Below are 16,848 nucleotides of genomic sequence, written 5' to 3' on the forward strand. Positions count from 1 at the left end.
ATACCTCCCTGGGGCTATGAATGCAGGATTAGATATATATTTAAGTTAAGAGGAAGAGAGAAAGGTAGGACAATTGGTGAAAGTAAAAAAAAAAAAAAAGCTGTTATTATTTCACCACATTTTTCTCCTACTTATTTTGGATTCCTGGGAAGGTTTGTTTTTGTTTCTTAATGGGTGTATTCATTTCCTTATGCTTCACGTGATTGTTTTGATATACTTCTCACTTTTAGGTACACTTTTATCTGCATACCACAGTTCTTCCTCTTATATTTCATTTTATTTTATCTTATTCCTTTCTTAACCACTATAAATACACATTATTATATGAGTAATGTCTTTCTTTCAAATTTGTATTTAATGCAAACTTTCATGTTATATGTGTGTATCCATGAAAAACACATGATATTTAAATGCTCTTTAAAATAGATGCAAGAATTTGTACTCCTAACAGAAACACTTTGATGCACCATGTTATAACACATTATTGTCAGTCCTTCTTAATTTTGCTAATATTTTGGATGTAAAGTGTTATAGTTGCCAGAATTATAAAGATGGCTCTACTTACAAGTGTCCTATGTTATTCAATCAAACACCAATCTAGGTATAGCTGTGAACCAACTTTACGGATAAAATTGGGGTTGCTAAATAGCTGACTTTGACCAGGCACAGTGGCTCATGCCTAGTGTAACCATGCTAGTGTAATCCTAGAATTTTGGAAAACCAAGGCAGACAGATCACTTGAGCTCAGGAGTTTGAGACCAGCTTGGGCAACATGGCAAAACTTTGTGTTAACAAAAAATTTAAAAGTTAGCTGGGTATGGCGTGGTACTACAGGTGCTGGGCATGGTGGTGCACAAAGCCACCAGCTACTCCAAGGACTGACATGGGAAAATCACCTGAGCCTGGTAGGTTGAGGCTGCAGTGAGCAGTGATCATGTCACTGCACCAGCCCAGGTAACAGAGTGAGACTTTTTCTTAAAATCAAATCAAATAAAATAAAAATAATAAATCAATAAATATATAAATTAATAGCTGTCCTTAAAATAGAGACATTATCCTGGACTATCTTGCTGGAGTCAAGATAATCACATGAGCTCTTAATATCAGAATAGGAAGACATAAGTTTGAGTCTGAGAGGTAGAGAGGCAGAGGAGAAAGATGAAGAAGGAAGGTGGGAAAAATTCAAAGCATGGGAGAGACTTGACCTGCCATTGCTGGCTTTGAATATCGAGTAAGGGGATTAGAAGTCAAGAAAAGTATGTGGCTTCTTGAAGCTAAAAGTTGCCCCGTTCCACAGCTAGAAAGGAAAGTAGAATCTCAATTCTACAGTCATAAGTAACTGACTTCACCCAATAATCTGAATGAGCTTGGAGGTAGGTGCTTCCTGAGCCTCATATTAAGACCCCAGCCTGCCAACACATTTCTGCCATGTGAAACGCAGAACAGAGAAGCCAGTTGAGCTAATCCAAAAATTCTGACTTACAGAACTGTGAGATTTTTTTAACTATGAAGTTTGTGGCAATTTATTATAACAGAAATTAAAAAGCAGTATAATTTCATTATTGGCTTAGTTTGTATTTTCTAATTTCTGAGGTTATGCATATATCGCATTATTAGTCATTTATATTTTCACCTCTATAGATTGTGCTTCACAGATGTTGCCCATTGAGATTTTCTGCCTTTATCATATAGATTTATAAGAATGTCCTATATACATTTTAAAATATTATTTATGAATTAGGAATATTAAAAAATAGTTTGCCACCTGTTTGTAAAGTTTGTCTATTGTGCCCTTCGTTAAACAGAATGTTTTAAGCTTTATGAATTCAAGCCCATCATTTACTTCTTAATTATGTGTTCTTTTGTTTTTTTTTTTTTTTAGACAGCGTTTCACTCTTGTCACCCATGCTGGAGTGCAATGGTGCAATCTCGGCTCACTGCAACCACTGCCTCCCAGGTTCAAGCAATTCTCCTGTCTCGGCCTCCCAAGTTGCTGGGATTATAGGCGCCCACCACCATGCTCATCTAATTTTTTGTATTTTTAGTGGAGACAGGGTTTCACCATGCTGGCCAGGCGAGCCTCGAACTCCTGACCTCAGGTGATCCACCCTCTTCGGCCTTCCAAAGTGCTGGGATTACAGGTGTCAGCCACTGTGCCCGGCTGCTTTTGGAAACTTGTTTTAAAATTTTTTCATCAGTCAAATGTTATGAAGAGATGCACTTCTATTATTCATATTGATACTATATTTTACTTTTCGTATTTAAGTTCTTAATCTACCTTCAGTTTGTCTCTTGTATAAAGCTGTACTCTATTTTTTACCCTAAATTTGAGTCAGTTCTCTTAAGCACTTTTTTTTTTAACTAAATAATATCTCTAATGCTTTGCAACGTCTCTATAGCAATGGTTCGCAAACTTTAGCATGGATCAGAATCACCAGGAATACTTGTGTATTATTCATGGTTCAATTACAGAAGCAGGGATTTATTGCAGGAACTTGACCTTACATAATTGTGGAAGTTGGCTAAGCACTCTGTGAGACTGTTTTCTCGGTGTCTGCGGCTGAAACTTGAAGTTCGCAGGGCAGACAATCTGAAAGGAAGTTTTATGAGTTTTATGTCAAGTTGGAGAGAGCAAGAACAAGCTACCTACCTCAAATACAAACTGGAGATCATGAAAAGGGACTAACCCCACGAGGTGAGCCAGTAGGTCGGTGTCGAGGTGTGTGATCTGCAAAATGGGTACTGTTTCAATCCCCCCTGGAAATCTCATACAAGAGTCTGTGTTATAGTCCTCCCCAATTATAAATTTACAGGAAAGAGATTCTGGGAAATTAGTTCAACCTATTCAAGTTTACGTATTAAAAAGACACCACAGCTTATTAAACATAGATTGTTGGAGTGCAACATCCGTTTCAGATTTACCATTTCTGGGTCTTTGCATATGTAAGTTCCCAGGAGATGTTGATGCTGTTGGTCTATGAACCACATATTGAGAATCGGGTGTATAACTAGTATACGTATATAACTACTGTAACAAGTCCCAGGTATGCCAATAATCTGTTAATTAAATTAATATGCCATGATAACATGTTTTATTCTTGGTTACTCTATTGCAAAACTACCTTAAATACTCATAAGGTAGGTGGTGGGACTTGACTACAGAGGCAGGTCTCTGACACCAGATGAAATTGAGGAATAGCTAAAACAGGGAAGTTGTAGAAGAAGCAGCCTTCCTTAAGACATGCCCACAAATGGGCCATGTCAGTTTACCATTGCCATGGCAACACTCAGAAGTTACTGCTTTTTTCCACGGCCACAATCCAATGACTCAAAAGTTTCCACCATTTTTCTAGAAATTTCTGCGTAATGCATCCCTTAATTTGCATTTGGTTAAAAGTGGGTATGACTGTAGAACTTCCTCTGAGTTGCCATTTTGGACACACTGCCTCTGGGGTATCCCTTTTCCATGAGGAGCAGTAGCTCTGCTGCTGCTGTATGCTGCTGCTTCAATAAAAGTTGCTGATTCACACCACCCTTGAATTCTTTCCTGGGTGAAGCCACAAACCACCCCCGGCTAAGCCCCAATCTGGGAGCTCACCTGCTCTGCATCATTCAGAATACATATATTCACCTGTATTTCAGGATTACCATGTCAACCATTGCTGATTTTTTTTAATTAGGATACATTAATACTAAAGAAATATTTCTCTATTCAGCTCTTCTTTTAAATAGTAGAGCCTACATTTTTAAATAATAGTTTTATGTATTACTTGTTATATAATTCCTACATAGGTCTATTGCTATTAAGAATATTATATTTTCTAATATTTTTATTGCTATTAATTGATGCTGATTTTTTAATGTTAATGTTGTATTTATCATATTGCTTATTTCAAGATTCCAGCAGTTTTGTTCCTTTTTAATTTTAGCTCTTCTACTAATAGTGCAATTTCAGATTGTGGTTTTAATTTGCATTTTCTAAACATCTAAATTCATTTTTCTTACATATAGATACTCTTTTTTAAAAAAATTGCCTATTTAGGTTTTTGGACCACTTTCTGTTTTCTTGACTGCTTCTGTTTTAAACTTTGGTTTGTAGTTTTTTTTATATATAGTCATTTTTTATGAACATGTCTACAATTTTCTATTGCCATGTGGCTTGCATTTTTACTTTTATTAAAGTCTTGTCATGATTAGTTCTTACGCTTAAAACAAGCCAATATATTTTTTCTATTATGATTACAATTTTTATGTCCTGTTTAGTAAATCTTTGCCTCTCGTGTGTTCACAAAACTGTTCTTCTATAGTTTCCTCTATTGCTTTATTTAGAGTTTTTGCTTTAAAGAAGTGCTATAGTCAGAGTTTACAGATATTCAGACATCATGTTTCATTAGTACTAACATTGCTGTGAATTGAAATGAGAGAGAGTTTCTCATACTATAATATTTTTGTATGTGTGTGACAAACACTATTTCATATGATATATTGTTATTCTTTATATGCAGGTAAATTCACTTAAAATATTTTATTTAGAATTCTTACATTTATGTCTACAAATAAAATGACCATAATTGTATTTTCTGGTACTTTATTTTTCAAGTATTGTGATCAAAATTATACTAACTTCGTATATGTTGTTCAGCAGTTTTCTTTCTGTTTTTATTTCCAGGAAATGTAAAATAGAGTTAATCTATCCTAAATGTTTAGTAGAACTTGACTATAAAACTGACTTTCTGTGGGTAATTTTTTAAATGTAATTTCAAATATTTTAATGAGTCATTTTCTATTTATTATTTTTAATTCACATTGGACTGATATCAGAATATTATTTTTTCCCATTTTTCAGGATTATTTAGGTTTCTAAATATATTAGCATAGTATTTTCTATAAATTTAATAATTTAATGATGTTTTCTTTTTTCTATATTTTCTTCATTATTTTTGTCTTGTTGATTTTTTTTTTCTGATTTCCTTTTCACATTTTTCCCACGTACTCTGCATTACTCTCTGATGCAGTGGTTTAAATCCACTGTTCTTATGCTGGTCAGCCCACAAACCTGAGTACTGGGTAGTATCACCTTTTCCTAATAAGGACATTTAATCTTTCAATGATTTTCTTTTATTTTGCCTCACCATTCTTTTCTCTCTCTTATATTATTTTCTTTTGAAGGGACACCTGCTGGATTAGTTTGTGTTGATGGCACAAAAAGAGCCATAACCAGAAATACTTGTAGGATATATTGTATTTAAATAAGCTCCCTGATTTCAACAAGGATAGAAGGAATCTGGAGTTGTAAAAGCCACAGAGTGACATTTAACTAATACTGATACAATGAGAGAAGTTCCCCAATAAGTAGTCAGAGAAAACAGTAATGTTCACTAGGCTTTAACTTAGATGTATTTCAGAGATGCTTAGTGATTTAGGGGTTCCATTTCCAAAACTGTTGAGCACATTGCTATTTTCTTATTAAAAAATATAAAAAATAAAGGGACTGTAACATTTGATTTGTTGAGTTATTAAAATAGAGATGCATGAAACATGGAAGCCAAAACCTACGAAAATTGCTGAGTAATGTAACTCAGTAATTATATAACTGAGTTATGTAAAATTTGATTATGTAAACTCCAGAAACTTTATGGTGATTCACTGAAAGACCCATTCTATGAGACAATGCCTGTTCAAATTATTTATATTTTGAAGAAAATGTGGTATTTGAGTTACTGCTCTGGTCATTTTATTCAGTAATTGAAAGAAAGCCTGCATTTTTTAGTGGAGACCAGAGGCAAGGGGATTCTGCAGCTTTTCAGGCACTCACCACCAGCAGACACAGCGGGGATCCAAGTAAGTAGGACACACTGACATCCAAGTTGCGGAAAGAAATTTGCGGCAGTCTGAAGAGGAGAATCTTATTTTTGCCGAAGATTTAGAAGCAGAGGCCGGGCGCGGTGGCTCACGCTTGTAATCCCAGCACTTTGGGAGGCCCAGGCCGGCGGATCACGAGGTCAGGAGATAGAGACCACGGTGAAACCCCGTCTCTACTAAAAATACAAAAAAATTAGCCGGGCCTGGTGGCGGGCGCCTGTAGTCCCAGCTACTCGGAGAGGCTGAGGCAGGAGAATGGCGTGAACCCGGGAGGCGGAGCTTGCAGTGAGCCGAGATCGCGCCACTGCACTCCAGCCTGGGCGACAGAGCGAGACTCCGCCTCAAGAAAAAAAAAAAAAAAAGATTTAGAAGCAGAAACATCCTCCTTGGAAAGCAACTAGTCTCTTTTTGAGAATTGGCTTATCAAGAGATCGTAACCAAGACTAAAGTTCTGACCATGGGTCAGCTACTGACACTGCTGTGTTTCTCAGCAGGTTATGAAGAAATAAGAAATTACGGGAGCAAACAATGCACACTGTCGCCATGCCATATCTTTTCTTTTTGCTTACCCTCCCTCAATTTACACCTATGGCCTCAGCCTCAGGGGGAATTGTCTTATAACCTCTAGAATGAGAAGGAAAGAAGCATTGCTGATACCATCAGAAGATATACTAACAACAACAACAAAAATAAAGCCAATTTGAAGATCAACAGAAGACAGAAAAATATTCCAGGGACCATAATTTTAGGTAATCATTACTTAAATTTTGATTGTAATAAAAGTCTGTTTGAAATAAATATCAATATAGATTAAATTGTGACTAAAAGCCTGCACTATTTGAAGGAGTAGTCAGGTCTTTACTACAAAAAATGGTGAGGAATGGTGACTGGGAGGAATGGGAAAGATATACATGAATAGATCACTCACAATGGGCTCAAAGAGTGTGACTATTCAGTTCCTAAATTAATGCTCACCAAAAGAGTGCAGTTAAAAATATAGCTTTTAAAACAAATCGGTCCAAGATAGTAACTATGTGGTCAATTGCATTCAGTGAATTCCAGCTTTCATTCTACTTCTTTCTGTTATTCTGTTCCTTCATTTCCCAAAATGTATTATTTTATTAATAATTAATTGATGTTATTTATTCTTCTGTATTTTTAATAAAAGTATGAGCAAAATTTTCACACACTATTTTAGAAAAAATATTTTTATGTTTTATGTTTAGGACTTGCTGGACAAAGCTGAAGCCTGGTGATATGGTTTGGCTCTGTGTCCCCACCAAAATCACATGTTGAATTGTAATCCCCAGTGTTGGAAGTGGGGCCTGGTGGGGTGATTGGATCATGGGGTTGGTTTCTAATGGTTTAGCACCATCACCCTACTGCTGTCTCGTGAGTGGGTTCACACAAGACCTGTTGGTTTAAAAATGTGTAGCATCTCCCCCTTCACTCTCTTCCTCCTGCTCCCACCATGTAAGAGGCACCTGCTTCCCCTCCTCTATTAGAGATCACAACTCCTCTATTATTTTTTGTTGTAAAGCTCTGACTACCCCTTCAAATAGTCCAGGATTTTAATCACTACTCATGAATCTATGTGATATTTATTTCAAACAGACTTTATTATAATCAAAATATAAATGATTACCTACATTTATGGCTCCTGGGATATTTTTCTGTCTTCTATTGATCTTCAAATTGGTTTTATTTTTTTGTTGTTGTTGTTAGTATATCTTCTGATGGTATCAGCAATGCTTCTTTCCTACTCATTCTAGAGGTTATAAAACAATCCCCCTGATGCCACAGGTGTAAACTGAGGGAGGGTTAGCAAGAAGAAAAGGCGTGGTATGGCGACAAGTGTGCGTTGTCTGCTCCCATAATGTCTTATTTCTTCACAACCTGCTGAGAAACACAGCAGGGTTGGGAGCAGACCCATGGTCAGAACTTTAGTCTCAGTTAGGATCTCTTGATAAACCAATTCTCAAATAGAGACTAGTTACGGGTATTTCTTTATAGCAGTGTGAGAAGGAACTAAAACACCTGAGTAAAAAGAAAAGTCTTGGAAGTTACAAATTAGATAGTAAAAGATTTACCTTCAAAGACTATGAGATTATGTTTTAAGTTGAATGATGTGAAAGACATGTCAAGGATTGTCCACCTGGAGATACTTCTCGTATCTTCCCTTGGGGACATTTATTTACACTAGAAAGTGTAAAACCCCAGGATTTCTTCTTCTCCTCCTAAGGAGATTTGTTTATATTAGCAAAGTATGGTTTTCCGCTCTCTCTCTGATGGGAAGTTTTCCGAATAAGCTATCTTAAGGAGTCATCCAGATTCACAATGTCAAGTTTCTGAATTATAGCAGAGACCCCAGAAGTATTTCCAGCAAAACATGACTCTCAGCAAATTGTCTTGCAAAAGGGAAATTGGGACACAAGGGAATTGCCACAATTTTGTTTGTATGCTAGTAATAATAAATGTGTCCTTGGCTCAAAAATATTTTGTCTACATTCAAGATAATATGAATAAATACAGGTATTAAAAATGATGTTTGTGTATATATTTATTTATATGTCTCCTGTTTTCTTGCACCAGCTGTTCTCAAACTTTTTGTCCTGGGAACTCTTTAAACACTAAATAAATATCAAGGACTTCAAAGAGCTTTTGCTTATGAGGGTTATATCCCTGCCTTATTAGAAATGAAAACATAAATTTTTTAATATTTATTAGTCAATTAAATAGCCCATAATAACTTATTTCATGTTAATATAAAGTATATATTTTATGTATAATATGGCATTTTCCAAAAAATAGAAGAATGGCATCGTTTTGAATATATAGAAAAAGGAAAGGCTTTGTTCACTCTGAAAAAGTCAAAATTATCCCCAGATGTCCATGGACCACACTTTGCAAACTGCTCTCTCAAAAATAGAGAGCAGGCTATACACATGATTCTACATTTTACATTTTTCAATTAAAAATATATCCTGTATTTCACTCTATGTGAGTATATAGATATATTTCTCATTTTTAAAATTGAGAAAAAAATTACTTACAGTAAAATGCACAGAGTTTGAATACAATTCGGTGTATAGCATACAATTATGTATCCAATACCCTAATTAAGAAAAACAAACAAATAACATTACCAAAATTTCAGAATGTTATCTCATGCCTGTTCTATTCAATGTCTAATAGCTATAACTAACTTTTTATTAGTCTACTTGAAAGTCATATAAATGAAATCATACAAATTTTTTTTGTATAGTTTCTTTCACTCAGCATAATATTTTTGAGATTTCTCCATGTTGATAAGTGTATCTGTAGTTCACTTAATTTTAATGGTGAATTGTTTCCCACAGAATGAATATATTGCAGTTCATTTATTAATGAATTTATTACAGTTCATTCTCTCATGGTTGAACTTTTACATTTTTTCAATTTTGTGCTCTCTTGGAAAAGGTGCTATAAACATTTGTGAGAGTGTTTTTATATATTTATTTTAAAATTTATCATAATTAAATACCAGAACTGGAATTATCAATCCATAGGGTAGGTGTACATTTGTTTTGATAAGAAACTGCAAAATAGTTTTTCAAAATGATAGCCCCATTCTACACTCCCACCAAAAATGTATAAGAGTTCCAGTTCCCTGCTGCCCCACCCTCTGGCTTTGTTTTTTGGTTCTTGTTTGTTTGTTGTTTTCAGACAGGGTATTGCTCTGTCACCCGGTCTGGAGTGCACTGGCACAATCATGGCTCCCTGTAGCATGGAACTCCTGGGCTCAAGCTTAAACTTCCTAATAGTTTCCGCATCGAACTTCCTACCAGCTGAGACCACAGGCATGTGCCACCATACCTGGCTAAACTTTTCTTATTAATATTTTATTATTATTACTATTTGTAGAGACCGAGTCTTGCTTTGTTACCTAGGCTGGCCTTGAACTTCTGGCTTCAAGCTATCTTGAAGCCTCCCAACGTGCTAGGATTACAGGTGTGAGCCATCTCGCCCAGCCCAGTTGCTCCACTTTCTGGCAATTATTTGGTGTTGCCAGTATTTTAATTTCAGCCATTCTAATGGGCATAAAATTGTATTTCATTGTTTCTAAAATTTGCACTTTCTTAATGACATAGGTTAGGGCCTAACAGGGGAAGGAAAAAACAAAAAGTATTTGGCCAGAGAGAATGCAATAAAAACATTTTACACTCCATATAGCATTTTTGACTAGATAACTGAAAATGTACTAATGAATACGTAGAATATGTATGTGACTGTGTTACGACACAATGAGAGCAACTGCAAGAAATATCTGACATCCCTAGGGCTAGAGGAATAGAAAACATAAATTAGAATTATTAAAAATTAAAATTTGGGACCTGAGCCCTGTGACGATAAAATGGAGTGCTCTTTGAGAGATGTGTTGCTGATGTCTCTGAGCCACAGAGAGTGTCCCTGTGGATCTGGACATCTGAAGCGGGGGCATAGCCTGCTGGGACTGGTGTCTCCAATAGGAAGCATGAACAAATTGTTTAATAAGAGTTTGGTAAAATAGCATACTGGATTCAGATGCTACAATGGGAAGAATATGCTGTTGGCAATTTGAGAAAATGTTGCTAAGGTAATAGACAGAAACTGCAAAAAGATAGGAAGCTCACAGTGGGCATGCAGAAAACAGAAGAAAAAACAACAAGAATTGGTCCCTTTTTTTTCTCCAGCCTTGGAATCTATCATGATCTATAGGAAGAGGTTAACCTAGAACCAGCTCAAAAAGCAGAAATGTAGTATGTACCATATGCCTAGCAATTGCTCCAGTGCTATAAGGTCTAAGAAACAATAAGTTAATAACTAAGAAGGGCCATTGAGACTGAGCGTATTTTTATGTTCTTAAAATCCATTTATAACTTTATTTTTGAAGTACTTAAGATTGTTTTCTATTTTTAATTTTGTTGTACTTTCAAGGAGTTCTTTACATATTCTGTTTTATGTCATTTGACATATTTATATATTGCAATTATATTTTCCCAGTTTGTGGCTTGCTTTTTCATTTTCTCAGTGGTGTCTTGAGGAGCAGTTTTTAACTTAAATGTAATCTGTTTTATCAATAATATTTGTTTCGAAGTAAACTTATTTTGTGCACTGTCTGATAAACATGTAGTTTTCCATGGTTATAAATACATTCTTTTGTATAATTCTGAAAATGTTGGAGTCTTACTATTTATGTTTAGGTTTATGACCCATCAGAAATAAATATTTTTTTGTATTTGGTATAAAGTAGGATTTTCAGGTAATATATACTCATTGTTTTCTAGTTGTTACAACAAAATTTGTTGAAAATATTTTCTTTCTTCATTGAATTTTCTTGTTATTTTTATTGAAAATTAATTGACCAATTATGTGTGACTTTTTTTTTCTGGATTATCTTGTTAAAAGAAAAGCTTGAAATGAATTAAATTGACAGACTTTATTTGAAACAAGAACAATCATGTATTGAGCAACACTTAGAACGAGAAGAGGTTCAAAGACTTTTGTCCAACAGAGGGAGCAGTGAGCTCTCATAGGTGAACAGAACAGCAAAGCAGAGAAATCACCTAATTGACCACAGCTAGGCATCTGCCTTATTTGGGCATGGTGTAAGGTGTTGACTGCACATGATTGGCTAAAGCCCAACTGCTTGCAATTGGCTGAAATTCAGCTCTTTGTTATACTCCCGGTTAGCTTTTAGTTTATTTACTTACTAAGGTAAGTTGCAATTTGTTACAAAGGAGCTCAAAAAAAGAAGGAACCCTCAGATAATAGCCTCCTGCTGCTTTGATGAAACATTCTATTCTATTCCATCAATTTACATATTTGTTATATCTAACACCACTTTGATTTGTATGTTCATTGGTATGTTTAGATTTAAAGTGGTGTCAAAATTAGATGTCATGAGTCCTTTAAGTTAATTTTCTTATCAAAATTGTTAGAGTTGGCCTGGAATGGTGGCCCACACCTGTAATGCTAGAACTTTGGGTGGCCAAGATGGGCATATCACCTGTGGTCAGGAGTTTGAGACCAGCCTGGCAAACATGCTAAAAACCCATCTCTAATAAAAATGCAACCAGTAGCCGGGCATGGTGGCACATGCCTGTAATCACAGCTACCCGGGAGGCTGATGCATGAAAATCGCTTGAACCCAGGAGGCAGAGGTTGCAGTGAGCCAAGACTGTGCCACTGCACTCCAGCCTGGGCAACAGAGCAAGACTCTGTCTCAAAAAAAAAAAAAAAATTGGGTTAATTTTTTTTTCTTTTTTTTTTATTATTATACTTTAGGTTTTAGGGTACATGTGCACAATGTGCAGGTTTGTTACATTTGTATCCATGTGCCGTGTTGGTTTGCTGCACCCATTAACTCGTCATTTAGCATTAGGTGTATCTCCTAATGCTGTCCCTCCCCCCTCCCCCCAACCCACAACAGTCCCTGGAGTGTGATGTTCCCCTTCCTGTGTCCATGAGTTCTCATTGTTCAATTCCCACCTATGAGTGAGAACACGCGGTGTTTAGTTTTTTGTCCTTGCGATAGTTTACTGAGAATGATGTTTTCCAGTTTCATCCTACAAAGGACATGAACTCATCATTTTTTATGGCTGCACAGTATTCCATGGTGTATATGTGCCACATTTTCTTAATCCAGTCTATCGTTGTTGGACATTTGGGTTGGTTCCAAGTCTTTGCTATTGTGAATAGTGCCGCAACAAACATACGTGTGCATGTGTCTTTATAGCAGCTGTTTGGGTTAATTTTCACAAAAAGTCTGTTGAGATTTTTGTTTGGAATCATTTTTAATCATTTGGAAAGAAATGAGTTTTTAAATTAATAAGCATAGTATATTTCTTCATTACTTTGGGTGCTTTAAATATCTTTTAGTAATATTTGTATTTTTCATTGCAGAGAACCTTTACATTATTATCAAATTATTTTTATGTCTTTCATGTTTCTATGTGACTGTATATAGTATTTCATGACAGTTATTTCACTGCCAGTATACAGAAACACAATTACCTTGTATGTATTGGCGTTTTATACTTTGACTTTGCTAAATTTATCATTTAGGTCTATTTGTTCTTTTCTATTCCATAGTCTGGTTTTTTATGCACATAGCGATGTAATCTGTAAACAACGACAGTGTTTTAGTTTGTTTCTTAATCTCTTTTTCTTTTATCATCTTTATGAAATTTTAATCTACTTTACTGACTAGTACCTGCAATGTTAAATTGGCGAGTGCAGAAATCCTTTCATGGTTATGAATTTTAAGGGGGAAATGGTGAAAGACTTATTAATTAATTCTGCAGGCATTCAATTTTGCAAATACTTCTTTTTCTGCATTCATCCAGATGATCTTATGATCATAAGATTTGTTCTTTGTTTCATTGTTTTCAAAGGACTTTATTTAATTGGTTAATTTTCAAATGTTAAACCAATGTGATGTTTTGTCTTGCTTCAAAAAACTATAAGCAAGACAAAAAAAAAACAAATAAGCAACATAAAATGCATTTTTGTTTAGGGGACTGATGACATAAGATTGTCAAAATGTTGATAATTAGGAGATTTGAATGATATGTTAACAACTGCATTTTAGAGTGTTTTCTTTATTTATATATAATCAAAACCCCTTCCAGAGAACAATATTGCCCAGTTCGAATATCAGTAATTCTTTCACCTGTTTCATTCTCATTAGGATAACAAACAAATTGTTCATGTTTCAGGAATATTAGTTATTCTTCTGTTCAATCGGATGGACTGGTTACTGCCACTTTTGTTACTACATCTTGACTGCAGTGGCAATCAAGAATTAATTTATCTTATGGTTCCACACTCCAGAGCATTAGGCAACACCTTGGTAGCCAATTGCTTAAATTGTGAAGCTTACATTATTTATAGGACATTGACTTTTTAACAGTGGAACAAACCCTTATTTGGATAATTTTTGTATTCAAATCTGCAGACATATTTTATCAATCTTTCAACACTATATTTTATCAGTTTTCAATTAATATTTTATTTCTTCTTTAAGAAAGTCAACGATGAATGCTATCACTTAACACTCGCTTAAGAATTTAAGTGATAAATGCACTTATCTTCTTGGCCAATATTTTGAAAAACCTTAAATCAATTTAATGAAGTTTTTGTCATCTGTGCTGACTATTTCAATCTTGATTAATGTGTCTATTGCTACAGGTCTATGCTCATTGAAATAGACTTACACAACTATTTAAGATCTCCTTTCTTCTTTCTTTTTCTTTCCATCTTTATATGTATATTGCAGAAAAATTTTGTTAAATTTGATTCATATCAATGCAATTATAATGTAAATCCAGTGTAACATATTTAAGGATCATAAATTTGATGAAACATTATATCTTACAAATTATGTTAATTTTCTTAAAGTCATATATATGTAAAGGCTATGCTCATATTTGCAAATAGACACTACAAAAAATTGTTCAAGTCAAACTATGAGTTTATGTCTTACATAATATAATATTAATAAATTATAATACTATGAACTTTGAAATGAAGAAAATTTTCTTATATTCTATAACAATAAATTTAATATAAGGCTTAAAATAAGTAATTTAATTCATTAAATGAACTTCAAATAATTGCAGTATCAAACTATATTCTTGACAGGTCGACCACAAAGGGAAACAGCTAAGTTCACCTTACTCTCAATAAAATAATTATATTTCCTTTGTAGATGCTTTTACAATTTTATTGGGACAGTCAGGATAACATATGGCTCATCAAACACCTGCCAGCAAACAATACATTTACAGAAACAGTAAACTAGTTAATTCCTTAAAGAGCCCCATGACTTTTGACACATTATACTATAGAATCTAATAAAACTGTATCCTTTTCTTTGAAAAAGTATTTCTTTACCAGTATAAAATCAGTGCTTTACATCGAAAAGATGATCTTTGTTCTTTATAAACTATGAAATAATTCTCTGAGAAAAAACACCTAATTATGGTAAATGTCTGCTCAACACCATCATGCCATTGTACCCAGTATTTCCAAATTGCTGGATACAAGTTCAAAAAATATATATTCAAAAGTCTACAGCCTTTTTTGAATCGCCTTTTTGCTTTTGTTGATATAGATCTTTAGCTCTGATTCTCAGTGTTTGTTTCTAATACCAGATAATTATTTGTGAATTAGACAGAAAATATATATAACTTCAATAATATTGACTGGATCCTTTATTTTTCATGTTTCTTCACCTGTTTGGATTATCATACCCTCAGTTTCTGCTTCATTCAAATACCCTAAAGCAATAATAATGTTTTCACATAATGTATATCACCCCCGAAGTTGCATGCGACCCTTTCACTCCTGGTGATTAGTATTTGTTGTTGTTGTTGTTGTTAAATCAGACATCTAGTTAGTTTTATTCTCAGTTCTTGTATAGGCAGCTTTGTCTTTTTCCCATTCAAAATACTTTCTTTCCTTTGGCATGCTGAGCAAAGATATTTTCAGAACAAGAAACTTGGATAATGACTGTGTTTTTCAAGTCTTAAAATTCACTGCTGTTTTTGGATTGCACATAATTGGATTTATTTCTATGGCCAAAATCACTTGCAAAACTATCAATATTTTATAAAAAGTAGTTCTATCCTTTACTAAATTCATAATATTCAGAAATGATGAGCAGATGCTGCTTTCACATTATTTAATAGCATATTACAATCCCACATCATCATGTATATTCTCAAAACAATTGCAGAGAACAAGAAGTAGCAAAGCAAGTATGTAGTTTCTTTAGGGTATTAGGAATAAAAATTGGCATGACAATACACTGTTTAGGTTCATTAGAACAGTTCTTCAAATTGTATGCACTAAGAGGAACAACCTATCGTATCTCAGATAACTGTGGTGAATGAAGTACATAGGAACAGTTTGCCTCAGCATAAATAGTATACATGTGAATTAATTACTTTTTTCCTGTAAAGCAGCATCAGAAACATTTAGAATAAGGCTATTATAATAATTTAATCATAATTGATTCAAGAAAAATTATTAATCATATTAAGTGCTCTTCAATAAATCCACATTTATAGTTTTGGGAAAAGTTTTCTAAATGCACTTGTGTTTAAAAGTGTGATACCTTCAGTTTAAGAGTATGTAAATTCCTCATTTTTTAATCAAGTACAGTTGGCCCTTGAACGCTGCAGAGGTTGGGGCGTCAACAGCTTGCATAGTCTGGAATCCATGTATAACTTTTGACTGCCTCAAAACTTAACTGCTAATAAGCTACTATTGACCAGAAGCCTTGCAGACAACATACACAGTAGATTAATATGTAATTTGCATGCCATCTCTATTAAATACTGTATTCTTACAATAAAGCTAGAAAAAAGAAAATGCCATGAAGAATATCATAAGGAAAATGTATTTACTATTTAGTAAGTGAAAGTGGATCATCATAAAGATATTTTATTATTTTATTCATTTTTTAACTTTTATTTTAGGTTCAAACATGTGCAGATTTTCTAGATAGGTATCATAAAGGTCTTCATCTTTATGGCCTCTCTGTTGAGTAGGCTGAGGCTGAGGAGGAAGAGGAGGGGTTGGTCTTGCTGTCTCAGAGTTGGCAGAGGAGAAAGAAAATGGGAATATTACTCAAATTTGTGTTGCTCAATGGTCATCTCTATTTATAAACTACACTGATAGACCCCAAATACATTCAATTTACTTTATTTGAAAATTCGTTTTAAAAATCTTTAAAAAATACCTCTCCTATGTATCATAAGTAACTGCCTCTTGTATGTTGCTGATTGAGTGTTGCTCAAGCAGCCTGTATGTTGTAATTTAGTCCAGAACAAATCTCCACTTTTCATGAATACAAATTAGCAATTCATATCTTTACTCTCTTTGAATTTTCTTTAGGAACTAGATACCTTGGGAAATTTTACCTGTAAATAATATAAGCTAAGAAAATATTTTGCAGAA

Source organism: Symphalangus syndactylus, chromosome 21, assembly GCF_028878055.3.
Source record: "Symphalangus syndactylus isolate Jambi chromosome 21, NHGRI_mSymSyn1-v2.1_pri, whole genome shotgun sequence".
Taxonomy (NCBI): domain Eukaryota; kingdom Metazoa; phylum Chordata; class Mammalia; order Primates; family Hylobatidae; genus Symphalangus; species Symphalangus syndactylus.